This window comes from Hemitrygon akajei, unplaced genomic scaffold, assembly GCF_048418815.1.
Source record: "Hemitrygon akajei unplaced genomic scaffold, sHemAka1.3 Scf000082, whole genome shotgun sequence".
NCBI classification, from domain to species: Eukaryota; Metazoa; Chordata; class Chondrichthyes; order Myliobatiformes; family Dasyatidae; genus Hemitrygon; species Hemitrygon akajei.
Window position 1 is genome coordinate 1,567,375 of NW_027331968.1, and position 14,690 is coordinate 1,582,064.

Below are 14,690 nucleotides of genomic sequence, written 5' to 3' on the forward strand. Positions count from 1 at the left end.
TCAGAATGGGAATGGGACGTGGAATTAAAATGTGTGGCCACTGGGAGATCCTGCTTTTTCTGGCGGACCGAGCGTAGGTATTCAGCGAAACAGTCGCCCAGTCTGCGTCGGTTCTCACCTATGTCTAAAAGGCCACACCAGGAGCACTGGACACAGTATACCACACCAGCTGACTCACAGGTAAAGTCTCTCCTCACCTGGAAGGACTATCTGGGGCCCTGAATGGTGGTGAGGGAGGAAGTGTAAGGGCAGGTATAGCACTTGTTCCGCTTACAAGGATAAGTGCCAGGAGGGAGATCGGTGGGAAGAGATGGTGGGGCCGAGTGGACAAGGGAGTCGCGTAGGCAGCGATCCCTGCGGAAAGCAGAAAGACGGTGGAGGGAAAGATGTGCTTGGTAGTGGGATTCCTTTGGAGGTGGCAGAAGTTACGGAAAATTATAAGTTGGACCTGGAGGCTGGTGAGGTGGTAGGTGAGGAGAAGGGGAACCCTATCCCGAGTGGGGTGGCTGGTGGATGGTGTGAGGGCAGATGTGCGGGAAATAGGAGAGATGCATTTGAGAGCAGAGTTGATGGTGGAAGAAGGGAATCCCCTTTGTTTAAAAAAGGAAGACATCTCCTTCATCCTGGAATGAAAAGCCTCATCCTGAGAGCAGATGCGGCGGAGATGGAGGAATTGTGAGAAGGGGATAGCATTTTTGCAAGAGACAGGGTGGGAAGAGGAATAGTCCAGGTAGCTGTGAGAGTCTGTAGGCTTGTAGTAGATATCAGTAGATAAGCCGTCTCAAGAGATGGAGACAGAGAGATCAAGAAAAGGGAGGGAGTTGTCGTAAATGGACCAGGTAAATTTGAGGGCAGGGTGAAAGTTGGAGGCAAATTTAATGAAGTCAACGAGCTCAGCATGCGTACAGGAGGCAGAGCCAATGCAGTCCTCGATGTAGCGAAGGAAAAGAGGGGGATGGATACCCGTATAGACTTGGAACATGGACTGTTCCACAAAGCCAACAAAAAGGCAGGCATAACTGGGTCCCATACGGGTGCCCATGGCTACACCCTTGGTTTGGATGAAGTGGGAGGAGCCAAAGGAGAAATTATTGGGAGTAAGACATAGTTCCGCTAGACAGAGGAGAGTGGAGGTAGAGGGGAGTTTGTTAGGTCTGGTATCCAAAAAAAGGCAAAGAGCTTCGAGACCATCCGGGTGAGGGATGGAGGTATAGAGGGACTGGACGCCCATGGTGAAAATAAGGCGATGGGGGCCAGGAAACTTAAAATCATTGAAAAGATACAAAGCATGAGAAGTGTCACGAACATAGGTGGGAAAGGATTGAACAAGGGGGGATAAGACAGTGTCAAGGTATGCAGAAATGAGTTCAGTGGGGCAGGAGCAAGCTGCGACAATGAGTCTACCTGGACAGGCAGGTTTGTGGATCTTGGGTAGGAGGTAGAAACGGGAAGTGCGGGGCGTATAAGGTTGGTGGCAGTAGATGGGATATCCCCAGAGCTGATAAGGTTGGTAATGGTGTGGAAGACTGTGGCCTGGTGCTCCTTAGTGGGGTCATGACCGAGGGGTAAATAAGAGGAGGTATCAGCGAGTTGCCGCTATGCCTCGGCCAGGTAGAGGCGCCCCCCTTATCAGCGGGTTTTATAGTTAGGTTGGGATTGGTGCAGAGTGTTCGGAATGAGTGAGGTTGACATTGGAACAAGGTGTAGTCAAGTGGTGAAGTCGAGACGGTTGATGTTCCGTCGGCAATTAGCAATAAAGAGATCCAGAGCAGGCAGAAGACCAGAGTGGGGTGTCTATGAAGAGGAGGGGGGTTGAAGACGGGAGAAAGGGTCATCGGTAGGGGTGGGAGAGACCTTGCCAAAATGTGAGCTCGGAGACAGAGCCGGCGAAAGAAGAGTACAGCGTCATGGCGTACGCGGAACTTGCTGAGGTGTGGGCGAAGGGGGATAAAGGCGAGGGCCTTACTGAGGACAGAGCGCTCTGCTCAGAGAGTGGAATGTCAGAGGGGATGATAAAGACCCGGCACGGATGAGAGCCGGGATCAAAGGGGGGGGGGTAGTCTAGTAGATAATTGGAGAGGGGAGGGTTGGGGTGAGAGGAAGATGGAGCACCGAGGTTCCAGCGGTTAACGGTGGGATCTGAGGGAGAGGGAATTGTAGAGCTGGCATGGGAAGGGAAAACGGGGGTCACAATCGAAGCATGTGTGCAGTCGCAGTTGCAGGCTGCTCCCACACCCAACGATGACCCCATTCTCCTGCTTAAATTTCCAGCGTCTGCGGATTTCCTCGTGTTTCTGTTATCATTACACCTTTCCAGGATCTGTTTCCGTATCTGCTCCTCCTTATACCTGTTACTATTGGGCGGCCTATAAAAACACCCAGTAAAGTTATTGACTCCATGCTGTTCCTAACTTCCATCCACACAGACTCTGTAGACAACCCCTCCATGGCGTCCACTTTTTCTGCAGCCGTGACACTATCTCTGATCAACAGTGCCATGCCCCCACCTCTTTTGCCTCCCTCCCTATCCCTTCTGAAATATCTAAAACCGGGCACTTCAAGTAATCGTTCCTGTGCCTGAGCCAGTCAAGTCTCTGTAATGGCCACCACATCATATCTCCAAGTACTGATCCACGCTCTAAGCTCATCCGCGTTGTTCACAACACTCCTTGCAGTAAAATAGATCCATCACAAAGCGTCGGTCTGTGCGCGTCCCTTCTCTATCAGCTGCCTATCCTCCCTCTCGCACTATCTACAAGCTTTCTCTATTTGTGAGCCAACCTCCTCTTCCCCAGTCTCTTCAGTTCCGTTCCCAACCCCAGCAATTCTAGTTTACACTCTCCCCAGTAGACTTTGCAAACCTCCCCGCCAGGAAATTGGACCCCTTGGGATTCAGGTGCCGCCCATTCTTTTTGTACAGGTCACACCTGCCCCAAAAGAGGTCCGAATGATCCAGAAATTTGAATCCCTGTCCCCTGTCTCAATGCCTCAGCCACACATTTACCCTTCACCTCATTCTATTCCTATTCTCAATGTCGCATGGCACAGGCAGTATTCCCGAGATTACTACCTTTGGGGTCCTTCTTCTCAATTTGCTTCCCAACTCCCTATAGTCTTTTTTTCAGGACATCTTCCCTTTTCCTACCTATGTCACTGTTACCAATATGTACCATGACCTCTGTCTGTCCTCCCTCCCACTGCAGGATATCTTGGACGCGATCTGAAACATCCTGGACTCTGGCACCTGGGAGGCAAACTACCATCCGAGTTTCCTTCCTGCGCCCACAGAATCACCTGTCTGACCCCTACTATAGAGTCTCCTGTCACTACTGCCTGAGTATAGGCGACGTTTCGGGCCGAGACCCGTCTTCTGGACTGGAAGTAAGACATTAAAAGTCAACGTTAGAAATGGTGGAGGAGAGGAAGAGGTAAATGGAATTAATCAGGTGAAATTAGGAGGGGGGAGTGGTGAAGTAAAGAGCTGGAGGTCGGTTGGTTAAAGGACTGGAGAGGGGAGAATCTGATAGGATTCTGACAGAAGGCCTTGGAAGAAAGGGAAGGAGAAGAGTCACCAGAGGGAGGTGCAGGTTTGGAGATATAGTGAGAGAGCCTTCTCGAACTTCCGATAATTATACCCCTCCACCATTTTCCTTTACCAGCCCGACTCCCATTTCCTTCTCTCACCTTCCCATTGTCTTCCTCTGATGTTCGCCCCCCCCCCCTTCCCACGCTTCAGTGAAACTGAGAAAAGAGGCATTTCCACGTCCAAAACGGTTTCTTATTGTCAATCTTGTGACATCCGTTCAAACGATTTCGCAATATCTGGCACCGCCGCAGATGTACAGTTTGACAGAGAAGCAGGGATCCGTTACATCAAACTGAAATGAGGAAAGTCAACACCTTACACTAACTTACACTAAAACTGAACTTCCACTCAACCTTTGCATTTGCACTTCGCTATAGATGCATCTGATGCGGAGAATAGGTTCACACCACCGAAAACATGTATGTCTGTAATAACATTTGAATGAAATAACTCCCACTCCTCCGCTTGAAGGAGGCTATGGCAGATTATCCGCTGATAACCTGAAGTGCCCCACGTTTGGCAACTGACTGGTGAACCCTCTGGGAATAGGCTCCACTGAGATTACATACATTTCTTACGGGGAGCAGGAACAGCATGATACTCTAATCAGGCCAATGCTATTTACAATTGCATCATGACCTTTCCCATCAGTGAAGGGAGGTATTCGGAACGTATTGAACACCACGTTACCAATCTGCTTGTATACCTTCACTGGTGTTTGAACTTCCATCTCCTTGTTTTCCTCTACATCAACTCTCTCGAGAACCCCGACACTCATTGCGAATATATCAGCCTTACTCACCCATATATGGCAATCAGCCCGTACCTTAATATTGATCCCTGTCAGCCCTTCAATATCCATTTGACAAATTGATCAGTTTCATCCCAGAACTGACAACTCGCTACCTCGACGTCAATCTAGACACAGTGAAATGCTTTTCTTGCGTGCCATTCAGTACAGACAATTCAATACATAGGTATATCAAGGTGCTGCATCAGGAAAAAATAAAACAGTGTTGTGTGGTATTTATAGGGCAAGTGCAGTTCAGATTGCAAAATAAGTAAATCCGACTATCTACCTCCACGACACAACGAAATTCCCCAATATTCATTGCTGCTGGTTTCCCCACACAAGTCGATCCAAAGGGAAGCAGCCAATCAGATCGGTAATCAACAAATCAATAAGCGCCAAATGTGTTCACGTCGCGGAACAGCCCCCAATTTTGTTACGATTTCGTAACGTACCAGCAGAAAGAGATTATACATTGAGTGGGGTTTTAATGTTAAAACCATTATCTTAGTTAGTATCTACTTATAATATAGCAACTTAAACAAGATAAACAAAAGCTAACAATGTTATTTATGTGTGTGTGTGTGTGTGTGTGTGTGTGTGTGTGTGTGGCTTCAACACTCACGGTACAAGCCTGCGTCTCTCCTAACACCTGTGACAGCGCTCCGTGTAGATGTGCTCAATGGTGTGAACAGCATTACCCTGAGGGAATTAGCCATATCTCCTAACCTTTTGTGTGATTTTACATTCAAGGTAATTTGGATTTTCATATCATAATGCTACCAATAAATCCACTCTTCAGAAAACCTCTGAAGAAGTTTGTTGAAGTTTTAGATGCCGATTCTTCGCAAAATTCTAAGGAAGTAGAAGCGCTGTCATGATTTCTTCGTAATTGCACTCACGTGCTGGACCTGGGACAAATCCTCTGAAATGGTAACAGCATGTGATGACCCTCTTCACCTGTGATCCTCCGTTGAGGACTGGTTCAGGAATCCACGGGTTCATCTTCCTGAAGTCAATAATCAGCTCCATGGTCTCGCTGACATTGAGTGAGTAGTTGGCACTACTCCGACAGATTTTCAGTCTCCCTCCTCTATGCTGATAGATAGATAGATAGATAGATCGATAGATAGATAGATAGATAGATAGATACTTTATTCATCCCCATGGGGAAATTCAACTTTTTTCCAATGTCCCATACACTTGTTGTAGCAAAACTCATTACATACAATACTTAACTCAGTAAAAAAAAATATGATATGCATCTAAATCACTATCCCAAAAAGCATTAATAATAGCTTTTAAAAGTTCTTAAGTCCTGGCGGTAGAATTGTAAAGCCTAATGGCATTGGGGAGTATTGACCTCTTCATCCTGTCTGAGGAGCATTGCATCGATAGTAACCTGTCGCTGAAACTGCTTCTCTGTCTCTGGATGGTGCTATGTAGAGGATGTTCAGAGTTATCCATAATTGACCGTAGCCTACTCAGCGCCCTTCGCTCAGCTACCTTTGTGACCACCTTTGATTCATCCAATGGCAGTGATGTTTTCAGCAAAATTAAATGTGACATTGGAGCTGTGCATAGCCTCAAAGTCAGAAGCACAAAAAAAAAATCAAGCAGAGGGATTAAGCATACAACCCTACGGTATACCTGTGCTGATGGCTAATCTGGCGATTTGTTTGCGAATCTGAACTGTCTGGGGTCTGCAACTGAAAAATTCGAGGATCCAATTGCAGAAGGAGGTACTGACACAAGGTTCTTGCAATTTATTGATTATATTTGTTGGATGACATATTGAATGCTGAGCTGCACTGGATGAACAGCACCCTGATGTATGCGTCTTCGCTGTCCAGATGTTCCAGGGTTTGAACCTTGTTTGACAAGGGTTTGACAAGTTTCCGTACGGAAGGTTGGTGAGGAAGGTTCAATCGTTAGGTATTAATATTGAAGTAGTAAAATGGATTCAACAGTGGCTAGATGGGAGATGCTAGAGTGTGGTGGTGGATAACTGTTTGCCAGGTTGGAGGCCAGTGACTAGTGTTGTGCCTTAGGAATCTGTATTGGGTCCAATGTTGTTTGTCATATACATTAATGATCTGGATGATGGGGTGGTAAATTGGATTAGTAAGTATGCAGATGATACTACGGTTGGTGGCGTTGTGGATAATGAAGTAGGTTTTCAAAGCTTGCAGAGAGATTTAGGCCAGTTAGAAGAGTGGGCTGAACGATGGCAGATGGAGTTTAATGTTGATAAGTGTGAGGTGCTATACTTTGGTAGGAATAATCCAAATCGGACATACATGGTAAATGGTAGGGCATTGAAGAATGCAGTAGAACAGAATAATCTCGGAATAATAGACAATAGACAATAGGTGCAGAAGTAGACCATTCGGCCCTTCGAGCCTGCACTGCCATTTTGAGATCATGGCTGATCAATTACTATCAAGACCCGGTTCCTACCTTGTCCCCATATCCCTTGATTCCCCTATCCATAAGATACCTATCTAGCTCTTTCTTGAAAGCATCCAGAGAATTGGCCTCCACTACCTTCCGAGGCAGTGCATTCCAGACCCCCACAACTCTCTGGGAGAAGAAGTTTTTCCTTAACTTTGTCCTAAATGACCTACCCCTTATTCTCAAACCATGCCCTCTGGTACTGGACTCTCCCAGCATCTGGAACATATTTCCTGCCTCTATCTTGTCCAATCCCTTAATAATCTTATATGTTTCAATCAGATCCCCTCTCAATCTCCTGAATTCCAGCGTGTACAAGCCCAGGCTCTCTAACCTCTCTGCGTAAGACAGTCCAGACATCCCAGGAATTAACCTCCTGAATCTACGCTGCACTTCCTCTACAGCCAGGATGTCCTTCCTTAACCCTGGAGACCAAAACGGTACACAATACTCCAGGTGTGGTCTCACCAGGGCTCTGTACAAATGCAAGAGGATTTCCTTGCTCTTGTACTCAATTCCCTTTGTAATAAAGGGCAACATTCCATTAGCCTTCTTCACTGCCTGCTGCACTTGCTCATTCACCTTCAGTGACTGATGAACAGGGACTCTGAGATCTCTTTGTATTTCCCCCTTACCCAACTCTACACTGTTCAGATAATAATCTGCCTTCCTGTTCTTACTCCCAAAGTGGATAACGTCACACTTATTCACATTAAACGCCATCTGCCAAGTATCTGCCCACTCACCCAGCCTATCCAAGTCACCCTGAATTCTCCTAACATCCTCATCACATGTCACACTGCCACCCAGCTTAGTATCATCAGCAAATTTGCTGATGTTATTTTCTATGCCTTCATCCAAATCGTTAACGTAAATGGTAAACAGCTGTGGTCCCAATACCGAGCCCTGTGGCACCCCACTGGTCACCACCTGCCATTCCGAGAAACACCCATTCACCGCTACCCTTTGCTTTCTATCTGCCAACCTGTTTTCTATCCATGTCAATGCCTTCCCCCCGATGCCCTGAGCTTTGATTTTACCCACCAATCTTCTATGTGGGACCTTATCAAATGCCTTCTGAAAATCGAGGTACGCTACATCCACTTGATCTCCCCCGTTTAACTTCCTTCTTACATCCTCGAAAAACTCCAACAGATTAGTCAAGCATGATTGACCCTTGGTAAATCCATGCTTGCTCGGCCCAATCCTATCACTGCTATCTAGATATGCCACTATTTCATCCTTAATAATAGACTCTAGCGTCTTTCCCACCACCGATGTCAGGCTGACAGGTCGATAGTTCTCTGTTTTCTCCCTCCCTACTTTCTTAAAAAGTGGGATAACATTAACCATTCTCCAATCCTCAGGAACTGGTCCTGAATCTAAGGAACATTGGAAAATGATTACCAATGCATCCGCAATTTCCAGGGACACCTCCTTTAGTAACCTAGGGTGCAGATGGTGCAAACGGTGCATAGTTCCCTGAAGGTGGAATCTCATGTGGATAGGGTGGTGAAGAAAGTTTTACGTATGCTGGCCTTTACAAATCAGAGCATTGAGTATAGGAGTTGGGATGTAATGTTAAAATTGTACAAGGGATTGTTAAGGCCGAATTTGGAGTATTGTGTACAGTTCTGGTAACCGAATTATAGGAAAGATGTCAACAAAATAGAGAGAGTACAGAGAAGATTTACTGGAATGTTACCTCGGTTTCAGCGCCTAAGTTACAGGGAAAGGTTGAACAAGTTAGGTCTTTATTATTTGGAGCGTGGAAGGTTGAGGGGGGACGATATACGTATTTAAAATTATGAGGGGGATAGATCGAGTTGACGTGGATAGGCTTTTTCCTTTGAGAGTAGGGGAGATTCGAACAAGAGGACATGATTTGAGAGTTAGGGGGCAAAAGTTTAAGGGTAATACGGGGGGGCAATTTCTTTACTCAGGGAGTGGTAGCTGTGTGGAATGAGTTTCCAGTAGAAGTGTTAGAGGCTGGTTCGGTATTGTCATTAAAGTAAAATTGGATAGGTATATGGACAGGAAAGGAATGGGGGGTTATGGGCTGAGTGCGGGCCAGTGGGACTAGGTAAGAGTAATTGTTTGACACGGACTAGAAGGCTCGAGATGGCCTGTTTCCGTGCTGTAATTGTTATATGGTTAGTTGCCGTGGAAGTGGGAGGGTCCGAGCCAGACAGCTGGAGAGTCCAGACTGTCTGTTCTTGCAGATCTGTATTTAGTTTTGTGCCCAAGACGAGATTGTGGGGTCAATTAGTTGTGGTTCGCAAAGTTGGGAAGGAGGATGTGGGTGATGTGAATCAGTCTACGTGTGCAGGTGTGGGGTAAATGGTGGAAAGGGTATGGGGCCATTAGCGGGATGGAGGGAGGTTGTGGATGTGGGTTATCAGATGCAGCGTGACCCGTGAGGATGGGTCCCAGGACAAATTGAGTCATAAAAAAGGGAGTTGTTGGTCCATTGAATCAGACAGGATACGTGACCTTTCAGGAAGCAACAATTCCCTTTGCACATTAATTACTGACTAATCGTCCTGAACATTACGTTTGTGACAGACCCCCAGTGTCTGGGAACAGCTAAATGGCAGGACGCAGAGGGTGATGGTAAGAGGCTGTTTATTGGACTCGCCAGTGCTTCGCGATGTTCCCCATGGTTACACCTATTGTTACTTTCATTTATATCAATCATTTGGTTGGGAATATACAGGGTGTAGGTTGGAAGTTTGAACATGGAACATAGAAGTCTACGGTACTTACAGGCCCTTCGGCCCACAATGTTCTGCCAACCTTGAAACCTTCTCTCGAAACGGTCTAGAATTACCCAACTGCATAACACTATTTTTCTGAGCTCCATGTACCTATCTAAGAGTCTCTTAAAATACCCTATTGTATCCGCCTCCACCACCGTTGCCAGCAATGCATAACAGACCCACCACTCTGACTGGAAAAATTCCCCTGACATCCCCCCTCTACCTACTTCGAAGCACCTTAAGACTATGCCCCCCTTTGTCAGTCATTTCAGCCCTGGGAAGAAAGCCTCTGGCTATCCACATGGTCAATGTCTCTCATCATTTTATACACCTCTATCAGGTCACCTCTCATTCTGCATCACTCCAAGGAGAAAAGGCCAAGCAAGTTTGCAGCAGTTAAATTTAAAGAATTACTTTTTTTGAAAGATATTAAGTATAAACTCTTCACTTTGTTTCCATCTCCCCACTCGGAAGTGACCGAAAGCTACTTCACAAGATGCAAGACCTTGAAATGAACAAACACTGAGGGAACGTGAGTGACTTTAAAGAGCTGGGATACTGACAGCACATCACCAGACCTGGAGTGATTGTAACTGGTCTGACAGAGACATAACTGGTACCTCTGGGCACATTCAGTCTCACCCCATCTATTTCCTACCTTCCCTTGTACAGGTATGTGATGTCTTAAGGACCAGTGTTTGAGTAAATGAGACTCACCAGACTTTCTCCTGACTGAATCAATCGAAACCCTGAGTCTGAAGGGTTCTCTTCAGTTGATGCTCTCAGTCCTCGGGCTGGTTCACTTCTTTCTGTTCCCTCGTCTTCATTCGTGGTTTGCTTCCAGTTGTGGTTTTTCTTCCAATAAATCTCTCACCGCAGATCTAACTTTAATATGAAAAATAATGAAGCACGTTAACAACACAAAGGAGAACAAAACATTACTGCTCAATGTTCCTAAAAATAAAACTCACTGAAATTTAAACATTGAAGACAAATATAATGATCTGAGTGAACAAATCTGTAATTGTTCCTCACACGTCAAAAAACGATATGGGATAAGAAGGAGCCATCATTCAGTCAGGAACAGAATTAGGTGGTTCGATCCATCTGGTCTGCCCCACCATTCAACCATGGCTGATTTCATTCCAACACCATATTCCTGCCTTCCTCCTGTAACCCTGCAGCTACTGGGAACAAACACAAATATATTAACCTCTGCCATAAATATACCCCAATAACAGCTTCATCCACCCTCTGTGGCAATAAATTGCACAGATAGACACCCTTTACTTGATATTCTCCTCATCTCAATTTTAAAGTGAAGCTTCTTTATTCTGAGACTGTGTTCTCAGATCCCAGACTCTCCGTCTAATGGAATTATCCTCTCCATGTCCACTGCATCCAGGCTTTTCAGCATTTGGTAGGTTTCCTTAAACAAGCTCAACCCCCACCCCCACTGTCCTTCTGAACTCCATTGACCACAGGCCCAGAACCATTGACTGACAGAGAGGTGACAGTGAGGGGAAATTTCCAAAATGGTTTGAACACTGAACCCCTGGGCCCAATTCTATAACTGCATACATTTAATGACCTCCTCTCCAAGTGAGGGATGGTATAGGAACTCATTCTCACCTCAGATTAGCACTCACTGCCTCCAAAGGAACCCCAGAAACAAACAGCTGAGACCAGACCAGAAGTACTCGCTTAACACCTCATAAGCCCAAGCAGTTTGATCCCCAGATCCATTCTACCTGGATCAAAATCTGTGATAGGGTCACACGTGACACTTAACGACCCCAGAAACCTCACACATCATCCCCACATCAGGGATTTACCCACAACCAATGTCCAGCAACCCGAGATTTGTGATTCATTGTGGAAGGAGGAACATTCAGCCCCATCTACAGAAGTACTGACCTGGTCAAATCGCAAAACCTGACAGATCCATATTCCCGGAGTCTACACCGCAGGAAAACAGGCCAAGCACCAATTTTCCCAGGACTCCCTTGCTGCCAGTAACATGCTGCAGTGTGTAGACCATTCAGAGTTCAAAAACTAACACTCCTGCATCAACCTGTGGCAGAATGGGAACCTGATAATCCTCTGACTGGGCCAGATATTGGGCTGGAAAACCTGGGCGCGGGTCACCAGCAGGCAGGGATACGTTTCACATTGTCTCCAGCAGCTAAACTTAAAGCATTTTATCATTATCTTATTGTTAAATGAGATCTTGCCCAGTACAATTGCCTGTCGCATTTCCTGTGGGCTAACAGGAATAACAAGCATTTCATTTCAAATTGAAATTAAATGCTGGAAACTCGGTACATCAGATTGGATCTGTGGAAAGAGAAACTGTGGAAGACCCGGTATCAGAACTGGGACTGTCCAAAATGCTGCCCGATCTGCTGAACGGTTCCAACATTTTCTCTTTTTACTTTCAATGATGCACAACTATTGACTGATTGCAAGACGATTGTGACGGCCTGAACAAAGTTACACAAATGTTAATGCCCACATTCATTAGTTTTGTCTTCATACCAACACAGGTATAATACAGTCGATACAGTGAATGCTCACAACATCCGCCCCACCCCACATCAGTCTGTTACATCTGCTCCCGAGGCCGATGTCTCTCACTGAGGGACCGTGACCAGAGAGCGATAAAAATGAGCAACACACCCTGCAAGGCACATGGGCTGTTACCCTGGCAACAGAGAAAGTGGCTCTCCAAAAATGACAAAAAAATGAAATAACACACTCACTTTAAATGCTGTCAAGATTAACATTTCGCCATTTTGCAAAGTTGAAACTAAAATTGTAATTATTGATGCGATACAGACTGACCAGAAATTGGCAAGATGGTTGATATATATCATTTTAAGTCCCACATTCATTAGTTTTCTCTTCAATCCAACACAGGGTTAATACAGTCGACACAGTGAATGCTCACAACATCCTCCCCACCCCGCTATCAGTCTGGTACATCTGCTCCGGAGGCTGCTAACTGTCAATGAGGGGAAATGACCAGAGAACGATAAAAATGTGCACCACTCCCTGCAGATTCTGCGGCTGTCCTTGACAACAGGGAAACTGCCTCTCAAAAATGACCAAAACAGGTAATATCAGACTCAACTTTAAATACTGGGAGTTTCCGTCTGGCAAAGATTAACACAGCGGCCATTTGGTAACTTTGAAACTAAAATTGTAGTGACTGTCTTTATCCTTCCGCATTTTGCATTAAATAAATCCTCTGGCTGTTCAGGTAACAAACACTGAATTCAGAAATAACTCGCAGGAAGAGAGGTTGTCGATATTTATCATCGAGGTGGTGAGATGCAGGCTGGACAGAGTTTGAACAAGATGGGCAGGGATTAAGCAGATGGAACGGGTGGGAGAAGGGATCAAGGACAATCACTGATGGCCCTCCAGCAATGCACAGATACTGAATTAACAGTACATACTACTATGTACTAAAATGACAAAGAACTGGAACATTGGCATTTACCCTTCTCCCGGAAACAACTTTTATCAACACACCATAGAAAGTATCCCCAGGTTCGGAGTGAAGATCTCACAACCCGGACAGACCCCGGTAAGTTTTGTCCAGCAAGCGGGGTGAGACCACGAGTTCGGGGAAGTTAACGGGACTCACTGCCCAGCATCGCTCCGGACCGGACTCAGTACTCACCGCATGGATCTTGCCGGTCTCGCTCCACAGAGGATCATCTGTTCCACCCCCAGCCACCCACGGCTCCCCGCCCGAGGGGGCGAGGACCCTCTCCCGATCCGGATCCCGCAGACAATCCATCGCTCCATACCTGCTTCAACACAGACAAAAAAAAACATCACCACCCATCCCGGGAATTTGAGCATGCGCAGTGTGCTTATTGCGTCATCATCAATGGGGCGGAGCCTCGGAGACAAACACGCAGATGCTGCTGATCTGCGTAAAACAGGATCACGTGATGGTTGAGGTTCTCCCACGTGACCCGGTGACTGTTCCTCGCCCCTCGCACGCTGCCCGACATATCGGCCTCATTTCCCACATTATTTCATATTCACAGCTCTCCCATCTCAGACACACGTTTCTGCCCGTTTCTGATTTCCTCGAAGATGAAAGTAATTTCCATCTTCTGCAGCCCCGTGTTTCCCCAATCACTCACCTCCCTTCCCGTCACTATTTTCAACTTCCCAACTCCCCCTCGCCTGAATCCAACTCTCACTCCCCAGCTCTTGCACCATCACACCCTCACCTCTTTTCTCTGACTATTTCACGTCCATTCTCAGTCCAGAGGGAGGGTCTCGGCCCGAAATGTTGGGAAATGGATCATTTCCCTCCACATATGCTGCCCGACCCACTGAGTTCCTCTGGCAGTTTGTTCTTTGGTCCGTATAACCCGTGTTAGTATGGGGAGCGGGATTTTACACCATATTCCAGGTACAATCTCAACAAAGTCCAAATAATTGTCACTTTGCCCGGACCATTGGACCGCTTGCAGGTCAACAGCCGGCCGGTGTTTGCCCCAATGTGGTGAATCCCCCTGCTCGCCACCACCGTGGGCTCAGACATTTCCACAGATGAGCCCCTCCTATCCCCACCGGGACAAACATTCTGTCCGCCCCCTCTCTCACCATCTTCATCCTTTCAATAAAATCCCCCCTCCCCGGGGAACCGGCATCAAACCGACGGGCCGAGTGGTCTTCTTCTACCTCTCAGCAATACCTCAGACTCTGGCCTCAGGTGACGCTTCACAAAAACACAAATTTTCTTCGGAGGGAAATGGACATAAAACTAAAAAAGGGACATTTACTTTAAGATTTGTTCCGCTCTGATGCAGAGGTTGTGCGGGAGCGGGTGATGGATTTAGAGGGAGTAACACCCTCTCTGCTGGTCCGCTTCCACTACTGGGTGTAACCACTGATTGACAATCCTGCGCATCAATGGGAAGAGCGTCGGTCTTGAAGCATTGGTTTTCAGCGGTGGGGGAGGGGAAGCTTACGCGATTAGTAGCTCAGGCGTTAAACAGTTAAAGCTCGAGCACATTAGAGCGTCGGTGACGTAAGACACCGCGCACAGACAGACGGACATACTTTATTGATC

The 14,690-nt window shown here is 46.6% G+C and overlaps 1 pseudogene; it reads right to left on the reverse strand.

The window, feature by feature from the left end:
• LOC140722648 (N-acetyllactosaminide beta-1,3-N-acetylglucosaminyltransferase 3 pseudogene) overlaps window positions 1-13,446 on the reverse strand; it is a 35,363-nt pseudogene extending 21,917 nt beyond the window's left edge.
• Between the last annotated feature and the right edge of the window lie 1,244 nt (window positions 13,447-14,690).